Raw genomic sequence first — 13,088 nt, 5'->3', positions numbered from 1 at the left:
GTAATTAAAGCTTAATGAGTCTAGTTTCAAATGAAATAAACTAGAACATATTTTGAATTCTGTACAATGAGAAATTTGATTCGTAATGAAAAGTGGTCAGATTAGTCAAACAGTGAAACATGGGAAACTTTGAGAAAATTCTGGTATTGACTGGCTAAACTAAAAATTCTGAAAATTTTATGGATAGAAGATATATGAGTCTATTTTCAGGTAAAATTAATGGCACTTGATTTGGAGTTTCGTAGCTCTAGTTATAAATGATTTAGTGACTGTTGATCAGAAAGATAGCTTGTAGTGAAATTATGATTATGTGGTAAACATTGACAAAAATTTGTTAATGAGTTGCTTATTGATTTCTTATAAGTTTACTATGATCTGTAGGTGTGGTTGACCGAATATTGTAAGGGGTTAATACGTAGTTTGTATTTGAATAGTTAGATTAACGTGTTAGTAATCCAATTGTAGTCGGTTCGTGTGTAGATCTCGTCAGCATATCATCGCAAACAGGTGCGTAACTAACACCCTCTTTCTTAGTCTAGATTGGCAAAAGTCGAAAAGCGAAATGCGAAAACGGTATTTTGTAGATTTGAGTGTACGAATGCTCGTGAGGTAAATCGATTAATGTTTTTGGTAAGCTGCATTGTTTGGACGCAAAGTGCATGATTTCGTGTTCTCGATATTTTTGGGCTTAATGGGCCAAAATTGGAATGATGGGCCAACGGCCCAATTCGGTAAGAACCTCAGTAGTGATTACATTAGTACGTGAAAAGTAGGAATATGCATGAAAAACCCTAAAATAAATAAATTACTGAAATACCTTTAAAAGTGGAAAATTTACAGTTTTACCCCTAGGAGATAAATTATCGAAATACCCCTAGGTTAAATTAACCTAAATGCATGTTTGATGTTGTTATTTATCGCATGCCATGTTATTATCGATGCATGGGATCGGGATATTGACGGAGGAAGTACTGAAAGTGGCTTGTCCACGTCGGAGGCTTTGCCTCAATTTATGATAAGCTGAGCAAAGAAGGTGCAAGAATGTGGAGTGTTAAATTTGGGTGGGTTGAGCTATTCCCACATGGAGTGTATGGCTGGTACGGGTGGAGTGTAGTGGTTGGTGGCTTGAGTAGTCTCCCAAATGGGCTTGCATATGTTTACCGATGTTGCATGTATTTTGAAATGGGCCTATGGGCCATACTATTATCTGAATAAGGGCTAAGGCCCGCTTTATTGTAATTTGAAAAGGGCTCGCCCATACCATTTATTACTGAATGGGCTTAGGCCCAATGGGCTTGAGCTGACTTGGGCTTTGAATGGGTTTTCCTTACACACCGAGTTTCCCCAAACTCACCCCTTTTATTTTCATCCACGCAGAAATCCCCAACCATAGTGGGCTTGGAGCGTGAGGGAATTCTTGAGTGACCACCCGCTCGAAAGTTTGATTTTCTTCGTGAATGGACATCCTTTTAATTACATTTGAGGTTTTGGGCTTTTAAATGTAATAAGGCCGCTTATTTATTTTGATGGTTTTAATATGTATTACTAAGATAGGTAATACTTATTTTAACTGTTGAAATTGGATAGCTTTAGGCTGCGTTTTCAAAAACAACAGTTGATTTCAAAATAACACGACAACAAGCAAAGCTTCCCAATGAAAGTATTTTCCAAAATTAATCACTTTTCCTAAAATGACTTAATCGAATCGGTTTCCTAGAAATATCCATGACGTTAAGGTGTGGCAATGGCGGTATGCATGTCTAGGATTGGATCCGAGGGAGCTTGGTACTTAAGCAATCCGATGGACTCACCACCTCTTTTAGGTTTCCTACCGGTGCATGACTTCCATTCACTTTAACCCTTAATGAATTAATCTTTTGAACATCAAGTACGATTTTCGGACTTAGAATGGAAATATTTTTTTTACGTTTTTGATGTGGTATGCTGGATCCGACCATAACTTCTGGGCCGGGTTTGGGGTGCTACACTTGATGTGGGTTCCATCCAAAGCACCTAAGCAATTCTACATCACATGTATAAAACCTCGAGTTTGGATACTATACTAAATTATGTATGAGCTATATATAGTACTCACTCCAATATCTTGAACCATTTCCACCTTGGATCTGTAGAATTAGCTGTAATTGGCTCTGCCTTTTTAAATAACACATCTTGTAAGCGTATGAAAACATTTAAAATATTGTGAAATGATCTACTAACAGTTTCCCCAGACCTATTAAAGGGATGCTTGATAACTCGATTTTTAAGGTGATGAGAAATGATATGTAAAAACATTGCCACTTGCTCATCGCCAAGCTTGCTCCTTGACGACTTCAATCCCCCTAAAGTCTATATCATCTCACATAGTTTAAAAAAGGAAATTCTATTCATCCTAAATTGTTCAATACAGGTCTCGTCACTAGCATATACAAGTCTTTTCACATAATCTCGTTTTGCATAAAAATCTAAAATATAGGATCTAATCCTTGGTCAATAAGTAAGTAGGCTATGGATGGCACCCAATGTAACTAAAAACTAACTCGCAATTGTACACATTTGCAACCATATTGTTAATGCAAGATCAATTCTTTTACGCCTCACACTTGGTACTATTAAAGGAAGACGAGCCATTACTGCAATATATTAAAGTGTTACATATCTTCAAATCATAGTAAAAGGGTCACATTTCTCCAATACTGATTTCAATAACAGTAAAAAAAAAATCAAAGAATTTAATTGCCAAAGGACTTACAGTGATTCAGTGAATACAAGACGCTCAACTGTGGGTGGAAGAAGCAATCAAACAAGCCAAAGAAGAAGAGGAAGCAATAACACACTATAAAAAAAATGAATAATACATATTAAGAATCTTTATAAAACAAAAATAGAAATTACAACTATCTTTGCAAGTAAAAAACTTGAAATTCATTTCTTTATCAATCACCCAAAAAAGAGAAAAAATAAATAAAAGAAAAGAATGTATTTTTGTGGATTTGACTAATTAATGGTGACGTTTAATAATTATTTTAAAAAATCCATTTAATACATCCATATCCAAATAACATATTTTCCAGTTCTACGAAATATATATATATTATATGAATTTTTTAAAATATATGATCTTTAATTTACTTTTTAAAAGTTTGTATTCATCCCACATTGTAATTAAATAATGTTTTATTTGAATTAATAATTGTGAATAGAAAAATATATATTATTTTTTGAGCAGTTAAAATTAGTAAAAGAAAAAAATATGAATTTAACAATTTTTATGAGAAAAGAAAATAAGGTCTTAGTTTATTTTATTTTGTATTAATTCAATTCGATTATAGGTATATAGTGTGTTAAATATCTTATAAATTATGTATTTTTCGATTATTATTTTTATTCAAATAAAATCTAAAACTCCATATACATTACATTCTTACCATAACATGATTAAAATCTAAAACTCCATATACATTACATTCTTACCATAACATGATTTGTTTGTAGCATTTTACCTTTTTTTTTTTGTTTCGTTTGTTGAGATAAGTTCAACTCTCCTATTAAAAGTAATGAGTTCATATGCGCTTTGGTATTATTATTGTTAATTTTAAAATTTAGTTTAAAAATAAAATAAATTAAATACACTATATTAAAAATTGTAGATAATGTTTTTTTTGAAATAAAATATGTTTGTAGTGTTAATTATAATTTTAATCAAACAATATAAGTAATATAAAACATTGTTTAAAGACCAAAATTAAATATAACATAAATTAAAGATATCTAAAATAAAAGTAGTTTAAAATATATTAAAAGATTAATGTAGCACCCCAAACCCGGCCCAGAAGTTATGGCCGGATCCAGCATGCCACATCAAAAACGAAAAAAAAAAAAATTCCATTCTAAGTCTAGAAAATCGTACTTGATGTTCAAAAGATTAATTCATTAAGGGTTAAAGTGAATGGAAGTCATGCACTGTAGGAAACCGGAAAAGAGGTGGTGAGTCCATCTGACTGCTTAAGTACCAACCTCCCTTCGGATCCAATCCTAGACATGCATACCGCCATTGCCACACCTTAACGTCATGGATATTTCTAGGAAACCGATTCGATTAAGTCATTTTTAGGAAAAGTGATTAATTTTGGAAAATACTTTCATTGCGGAAGCTTTGCTTGTTGTCGTGTTATTTTGAAATCAACTGTTGTTTTTGAAAACGCGCCCTAAAGCTATCTAATTTCAACAGTTAAAATAAGTATTACCTATCTTAGTAATACATAATAAAAACCATCAAAAATAAATAAGCGGCTTTATTACATTTAAAAGCCCAAAACCTCAAACGTAATTAAAAAGATGTCTAGTTCACCAGAAGAAAATCAAACTTTCAGAACGGGTGGCCACTCCGAATTCCCTCACAGCTCCAAGCCCACTATGGTTGGGGATTTCCTGCGTGGATGAAAATAAAAGGGTGAGTTTGGGGAAACTCAGTGTGTAAGGAAAACCCATTCAAAGCCCAAGTCAGCTCAAGCCTATTGGGCCTAAGCCCATTCAGGTAACAGTGGTACTAGGCCAGAGCCCTTTTCAAATTACAATAAACTGGGCCTTAGCCCCTTATTCAGATAACAGTATGGCCCATAGGCCCATTTCAAAATACATGCAACATCAATAACATATGCAAGCCCATTTGGGTAATAGTGGTCTTGGGCCGAGCCCTTTCAGATTACAATAAACGGGCCTTAGCCCTTATTCAGATAACAAGATGGCCCATAGGCCCATTTCAAAATACATGCAAAATCAATAACATATGCAAGCCCATTTGGGTAACAGTGGTCTTGGGCGAGCCCTTTTCATTATAATAAACCGGGCCTTAGACCCTTATTCAGATAATAGTATGGCCCATAGGCCCATTTCAAAATACATGCAACATCAAGAAACATATGCAAGCCCATTTGGGAGACTACTCAACCCACCAACCACTACACTCCACTCGTACCAGCCATACACTCCATGTGGGGAATAGCTCAACCCACCCACCCAACACTCCACATTGCAAAGATTGATCGATTAACGATCAAAGAATTGAGGCAAAGCCTCCAGTACGTGGACAAGCCACTTTCAGTACTTCCTCCGTCAATATCCCAATCCCATGCATCAGATAATAACAACATGGCATGCAGTAAATAACAACAGTCAAACATGCATTTAGGTCAATTTAACCCTAGGGGTATTTCGGTAATTTTGCACCTAGGGGTATAACAGTAATTTTCCATACATAGGGGTATTATAGTAATTTAGTTGCTTTTAGGGTTTTTCATGCATATTCCTACTTTTCACGTACTAACAGAATCACGTACCGAGGGTTCTTACGAATTGGGCAGTTGGCCCATCATTCCAATTTTGGCCCATTAAGCCCAAAAATATCGAGGGCACAGAAATCATGCACTTTACAGTCTAAATTTTGCAGCTTACCAAAAACATTAATCGATTTACCTCACGAGCATTCGCACACTCGCAAATCTACAAAATACCGGTTTTCGGCATTTCGACTTTTCGACTTTTGCCGATCCAGACTAAGAAAGAGGGTGTTAGTTACACACATTTTATGACGATATCTTCGACGAGATCCACACGCGAACCGCCTACAATTGGATTACTAACACGTTAATCTAACTATTCAAATACGAACTACGATTAACCCCTTATAATATTCGGCCAACCACACCTACAGATCATAGTAAGCTTATAAGAAATCAATAAGCAACTCATTAACAAATTTTTGTCAATGTTTACCACATAATCATAATTTCACTGCAAGCTGTCTTCCTGAGCAATAGTCACTAAATCATTTATAACTGGAGCTACGAAACTCCAAATCAAGTTCCGTTAATTTTCCCTGAAAATAGACTCATATACCTTCTATCCATAAAATTTTCAGAATTTTTGGTTTAGCCAATCAATACCAAATTTTTCTCAAAGTTTCCCATGTTTCACTATTTAACTAATCTGACCACCCTTCATTACGAATCAAATTTCTCATTGTACAGAATTAAAATATGTTCTTGTTTATTTCATTAGAAACTAGACTCAATAAGCTTTAATCACATAATTTATTCAGCTTCTAATTCATCTCCCACAATTTATGGTGATTTTCCAAAGTCACGTTACTGCTGCTGTCCCAAGCAGATTTATTACCAAATCACTCTTTCATACACCTATCTTGCATGCATGTTATTTAAACATGTATATCACCAATCAATCATCAAATATCTATGATTTTACTTAAGTATATTCATCATTTTAAAGCACAACATGTTAGCTGATTTTTCCTTTAACATCTAAGGCACATGCATGCTCATTTGTTTGGCTCAACTTCACATATCTTCCATTTTTCATCAAAAGAACATGAAACAACAACCATTTCCTTCATTTTAATTCATGACCAAATGCTCACAACACAACTAAAAATCAAAATATACTTCAAGAGTTAAGGTAGAATCAAGAAGAACTCATGAACCTCAAAATAGAAGCAAGGTACCAAGAACTTACCTTCAATTTTCCTCCTCCTAATGACCAAATACTCAAGAGCTTTCTCTCTTTTCTCTTCTCTAACTTTCAGCTATGATGAACAAAGATGGACAAAACTTTGTTCTTTTCACCCCTTTTCTTTTAATAAAACTTCATATTTCATCCATTTAATTCTTTAATACAAAAGACATGAAATTCTTATCATGAAACATTTATCTAAACCATTATCATGAAACATTTACCTAACCCATTATCATGGAATATTTACCTAATCCATTATCATGGAACATTTACCTAACCCATTATCAATTTGTATCAATTTGTACCATAAATTATGGATATCAAGTACTCATATTGTCTACAACAACATGATGGCTAGCCACTTCATGTAAAATGGGAGGTTTGTCATGCAAATCCTCCTATTTTGCACTCCTATTTATTTGGCCACTTCAATTTAGCCTATAGCATTTTCAAACATTTTCACATAAGTCCTATTTCATAATTTCACTCCTTTTTCTTATGGAACAAAAATTAACTAAAATTACCGGTTCTATCTTAAGCTTGGGCTTTTTAGAGGCCCACTAACATAATTAAACCTATGCCAACATTCATAGGATTCCGAAAATTAGGCGTTACAACTCTACCCTCCTTAAAGAAATTTCGTCCTCGAAATTCACCTAATCCAAACAGATGAGGGTATTGCTGTTGCATCGTCTCTTCTGGCTCCAAAACTCGAAGTTTCCTTCCTTAACTTGTTGAAAACGAGCGACCAAAGACTCATATTCCAACCTGCTTTTCCTTAATCGATCCACCCAAGTTGGCCTCACTTGTAACTCACCAACAGACTTCCATCATCATCTGAGACTCGAGACGAGCAAACATTGCTCTCAGATCGATATAGCTCTACGACTTAGAGCATCGGCAACCACATTAGCCTTGCCTGGGTGATACTCGATCGAACAGTCATAATCCTTAAGCAACTCAATCCATCTCCTTTACCTAAGGTTCAGCTCCTTCTGAGTCATCAAATACTTAAGACTCTTATGGTCAGTGTATATAATACACCTTTCTCCGTACAAGTAATGTCTCCAAATCTTAAGTGCAAATATCACTGCTGCCAACTCCAAATCATGAGTCAAATAGTTTCCCTCGTGAGGCTTAAGCTATCGTGATGCATATGCAACCACCTTACCCTCTTGCATTAATACGCAGCCTAAACCCACGTGTGATGCTTCACTGTACACAGTAAAATCCTTCCCAGACTCCGGTTGAATTAACACAGGTGCTTCAGTCAGAACTTTCTTCAACTTCTCAAAAGCTTCTTACTGTTTCTTAGTCTATACAAATGGTACACCTTTCCTAATGAGTTTTGTTAGAGGTGCTGCCATCACAGAAAAACCTTCTACAAACCTTCTGTAGTATCCTGCCAGTCCTAGGAAACTCCGTATTTCCGACACTGACCTAGGTGGCTTCTATTCCAAAATCGCTTCAATTTTTCGAGGGTCCACTTTAATCCCTCAGCAGAGACCACATGTCCTAAGAAAGTTACCTCCTCAACCAAAATTCACACTTCTTGAACTTCACAAAGAGTTCCTTCTCCTTAATACTTACAAGACTATACGGAGATGTTCATCATGTTTCGCTTTAGTTTGAGAATATACCGGATATCGTCAATAAAGATGACTATGAACTGATCCAAAATGGTTGGAACACACGATTCATCGATCCATAAATCTGCAGGAGCGTTCGTTAGTCTAAATGGCATAACCGAAACTCGTAATGACCATACCGAGTCCTAAATGTCGTCTTTTGGATATCTGTCTCCTTGACCCTTAACTGATGATATCCAGATCGAAGGTCGATCTTGGAAAATACAGAAGCTCCTCTAAGCTGGTCGAATAGATCGTCAATCCTTGGCAGTGGATACTTATTCTTAATCGTCAGTTTGTTCAACTGGCGATAATCAATGCACATCCGCATCGTACCATCCTTCTTTTTCACGAATAGCACTGGTGCTCCCCATGGAGACACGCTTGGCCTAATAAAGCCCCTATCCAACAGCTCTTGAATTTGAGCATTTAACTCTACTAACTCCTTCGGTGCCATCCTATACGGTGCGATAGACACAGGCACCATTCCAGGCAACAAGTCTATTCCAAACTCAACTTCTCAATTCGGAGGCAATCCTGGAAGCTCCTCCGGAAAAACATCTTGGAACTCCTTTACGGTCCTAACCTTATCCACTGTCAGTCCCTCCTCTTCCGACTGACTTACAAATACCAAATAGACCTCACAACCTTTCCGAATCCACTTTTCGGCTCTTAATGCCGACACCACATTGGACAAATAATCCCTTCGCTCACCTATCACCATAACCTCCTCATCCTTTGTGGTCCTTAACTCTATTCGTTTAGCAGCACAATCCAGATTCGCTTTATGCTTAACAAGCCAGTCCATTCCCAAAATGAGATCAAACTCTCCGAATGGTAACTCCATCAGATCTCCAAGGAAAATCTTACCTTGAGTTTCTAAGGGTACATTCCTATACAGTTTATCTACCCTAACCGAGTGACCCAAGGGACTTAGTACAGATACTCCACTCACAATCTCCTCAGAGCAGTCCAAGTTGTCCATAATCCGCTCTGTGGCCTCCAACCAATACTCCGCCACATTTGGGGCTATACCAGACACGCCCTTAAAGATCTCCTCTCCGTTTGCCCGAAGTCGTTCAGAAATGGATCCCCGAACTCCATTGCCCGTACTTGCCCCAGTAACCCTTTCCAGAACACGAAGCATTTCCTGTGACAGGGCATCATCCCCGGCACCGCGGTCATGAGACTCTACCTCTATTGCCAGTGGTACCGGTGCATCCACCGCCGGCATATGTCTCGAAGATGAAGATCTCGCTCGAACACTTTCTCGGCCCCGTCTACGGCCTCTTGTACTCATATCGTATTATCTTGATTACGAATTTTTATGCATCAATTAATATTCCAATGTTTATTACAGATGTTTTATGAATCAGACAGTAGTTGAGAGTTTGTTTTCGCAGAATCGAAGTCTAGCTACAGTTTCAGTCTCTTATCAGATTTTCCTATGGTTTCAGTATCATCCTATCTAGAGTATCCTAGCAGGATTTCAGTACAGATAGATAAGTCAGAAAAATATTCAGAAGAGTTCAGAGTAATACTTACAGACTTGAGCCGGAGATTCGGAATGCCACCTTCTAAAGACTAAATTTTGAAAATCGAGTTTTTCGCATTCTTTATAAAATTTTCGTTTTGAAAATCTTTGTTTTGTAAACCCATTCCACAACCGAGTAGTTGTAACCTAGGCTCTGATACCACTAAATGTAGCACCCAAACCCGCCCGAAGTTATGGCCGGATCCAGCATGCCACATCAAAAACGTAAAAAAAAAAATTCCATTCTAAGTCTAGAAAATCGTACTTGATGTTCAAAAGATTAATTCATTAAGGGTTAAAGTGAATAGAAGCTGTGCACCAGGTAGGAAACCGGAAAAGAGGTGGTGAGTCCATCGGATCGCTTAATACCAACCTCCCTTCGGATCCAATCCTAGACATGCATACCGCCATTGCCACACCTTAACGTCATGGATATTTCTAGGAAACCGATTCGATTAAGTCATTTTTAGGAAAAGTGATTAATTTTGGAAAATACTTTCATTGCGGAAGCTTTGCTTGTTGTCGTGTTATTTTAAAATCAATCTGTTGTTTTTGAAAACGCTACCTAAAGCTATCTAATTTCAACAGTTAAAATAAGTATTACCTATCTTAGTAATACATAATAAAACCATCAAAATAAATAAGCGGCTTTATTACATTTAAAAGCCCAAAACCTCAAACGTAATTAAAAGATGTCTAGTTCACCGAAGAAAATCAAACTTTCGAGCGGTGGCCACTCCGAATTCCCTCACGACTCCAAGCCCACTATGGTTGGGGATTTCTGCGTGGATGAAAATAAAAGGGTGAGTTTGGGGAAACTCAGTGTGTAAGGAAAACCCATTCAAAGCCCAAGTCAGCTCAAGCCTATTGGGCCTAAGCCCATTCAGGTAACAGTGGTACTAGGCCAGAGCCCTTTTCAAATTACAATAAACTGGGCCTTAGCCCCTTATTCAGATAACAGTATGGCCCATAGGCCCATTTCAAAATACATGCAACATCAATAACATATGCAAGCCCATTTGGGTAACAGTGGTACTGGGCCAGAGCCCTTTTCAGATTACAATAAACTGGGCCTTAGCCCCTTATTCAGATAACAGTATGGCCCATAGGCCCATTTCAAAATACATGCAAAATCAATAACATATGCAAGCCCATTTGGGTAACAGTGGTACTGGGCCAGAGCCCTTTTCAGATTACAATAAACTGGGCCTTAGACCCTTATTCAGATAATAGTATGGCCCATAGGCCCATTTCAAAATACATGCAACATCAGTAAACATATGCAAGCCCATTTGGGGAGACTACTCAACCCACCAACCACTACACTCCACTCGTACCAGCCATACACTCCATGTGGGGAATAGCTCAACCCACCCAGCCCAACACTCCACAGATTAAACATTGTCGATCGATTAACGAAGAATTGAGGCAAAGCCTCCAAGACGTGGACAAGCCACTTTCATACTTCCTCCGTCAATATCCCAATCCCATGCATCGAGATAATAACAACATGGCATGCGATAAATAACAACAATCAAACATGCATTTAGGTCAATTTAACCTAGGGGTATTTGGTAATTTTGCACCTAGGGGTATAACGATAATTTTCCATACATAGGGTATTATAGTAATTTAGTTGCTTTTAGGGTTTTTCATGCATATTCCTACTTTTCACGTACTAACAGAATCACGCATCGAGGGTTCTTACCGAATTGGGCCGTTGGCCCATCATTCCAATTTTGGCCCATTAAGCCCAAAAATATCGAGGCACGTAAATCATGCACTTTACGGTCTAAATTTTGCAGCTTACCAAAAACATTAATCGATTTACCTCACGAGCATTCGCACACTCGCAAATCTACAAAATACCGGTTTTCGGCATTTCGACTTTTCGACTTTTGCCGATCCAGACTAAGAAAGAGGGTGTTAGTTACACACCTGTTTGCGACGATATGCTGACGAGATCCACACGCGAACCGCCTACAATTGGATTACTAACACGTTAATCTAACTATTCAAATACGAACTACGTATTAACCCCTTATAATATTCGGCCAACCACACCTACAGATCATAGTAAGCTTATAAGAAATCAATAAGCAACTCATTAACAAATTTTTGTCAATGTTTACCACATAATCATAATTTCACTGCAAGCTGTCTTCCTGAGCAATAGTCACTAAATCATTTATAACTGGAGCTACGAAACTCCAAATCAAGTTCCGTTAATTTTCCCTGAAAATAGACTCATATACCTTCTATCCATAAAATTTTCAGAATTTTTGGTTTAGCCAATCAATACCAAATTTTTCTCAAAGTTTCCCATGTTTCACTATTTAACTAATCTGACCACCCTTCATTACGAATCAAATTTCTCATTGTACAGAATTAAAAATATGTTCTTGTTTATTTCATTAGAAACTAGACTCAATAAGCTTTAATCACATAATTTATTCAGCTTCTAATTCATCTCCCACAATTTATGGTGATTTTCCAAAGTCACGTTACTGCTGCTGTCCCAAGCAGATTTATTACCAAATCACTCTTTCATACACCTATCTTGCATGCATGTTATTTAAACATGTATATCACCAATCAATCATCAAATATCTATGATTTTACTTAAGTATATTCATCATTTTAAAGCACAACATGTTAGCTGATTTTTCCTTTAACATCTAAGGCACATGCATGCTCATTTGTTTGGCTCAACTTCACATATCTTCCATTTTTCATCAAAAGAACATGAAACAACAACCATTTCCTTCATTTTAATTCATGACCAAATGCTCACAACACAACTAAAAATCAAAATATACTTCAAGAGTTAAGGTAGAATCAAGAAGAACTCATGAACCTCAAAATAGAAGCAAGGTACCAAGAACTTACCTTCAATTTTCCTCCTCCTAATGACCAAATACTCAAGAGCTTTCTCCTCTCTTTTCTCTTCTCTAACTTTCAGCTATGATGAACAAAGATGGACAAAACTTTGTTCTTTTCACCCTTTTCTTTTAATAAAACTTCATATTTCATCCATTTAATTCTTTAATACAAAAGACATGAAATTCTTATCATGAAACATTTATCTAAACCATTATCATGAAACATTTACCTAACCCATTATCATGGAATATTTACCTAATCCATTATCATGGAACATTTACCTAACCCATTATCAATTTGTATCAATTTGTACCATAAATTATGGATATCAAGTACTCATATTGTCTACAACAACATGATGGCTAGCCACTTCATGTAAAATGGGAGGTTTGTCATGCAAATCCTCCTATTTTGCACTCCTATTTATTTGGCCACTTCAATTTAGCCTATAGCATTTTCAAACATTTTCACATAAGTCCTATTTCATAATTTCACTCCCTTTTCTTATGGAA

At 36.6% G+C, this 13,088-nt stretch overlaps 1 long non-coding RNA gene across 1 annotated transcript; it reads right to left on the bottom strand.

Moving 5' to 3' along the window:
• Nucleotides 1–4,189: 4,189 nt before the first annotated feature.
• LOC128285558 (uncharacterized) lies at nucleotides 4,190–12,706 on the bottom strand. The gene is made up of 3 exons (XR_008276018.1): nucleotides 12,583–12,706; nucleotides 11,632–11,673; nucleotides 4,190–4,431 (listed from the first exon to the last, which is right to left on the bottom strand). It is a non-coding gene; the product is annotated as an uncharacterized LOC128285558 (long non-coding RNA).
• Between the last annotated feature and the right edge of the window lie 382 nt (nucleotides 12,707–13,088).

The sequence above is a fragment of the Gossypium arboreum genome, chromosome 12 (assembly GCF_025698485.1).
Source record: "Gossypium arboreum isolate Shixiya-1 chromosome 12, ASM2569848v2, whole genome shotgun sequence".
Classification (NCBI taxonomy): Eukaryota; Viridiplantae; Streptophyta; class Magnoliopsida; order Malvales; family Malvaceae; genus Gossypium; species Gossypium arboreum.
The sequence above is the reverse complement of the archived record's forward strand: the minus strand, read 5'-3'. Positions and strand labels throughout refer to the sequence as shown.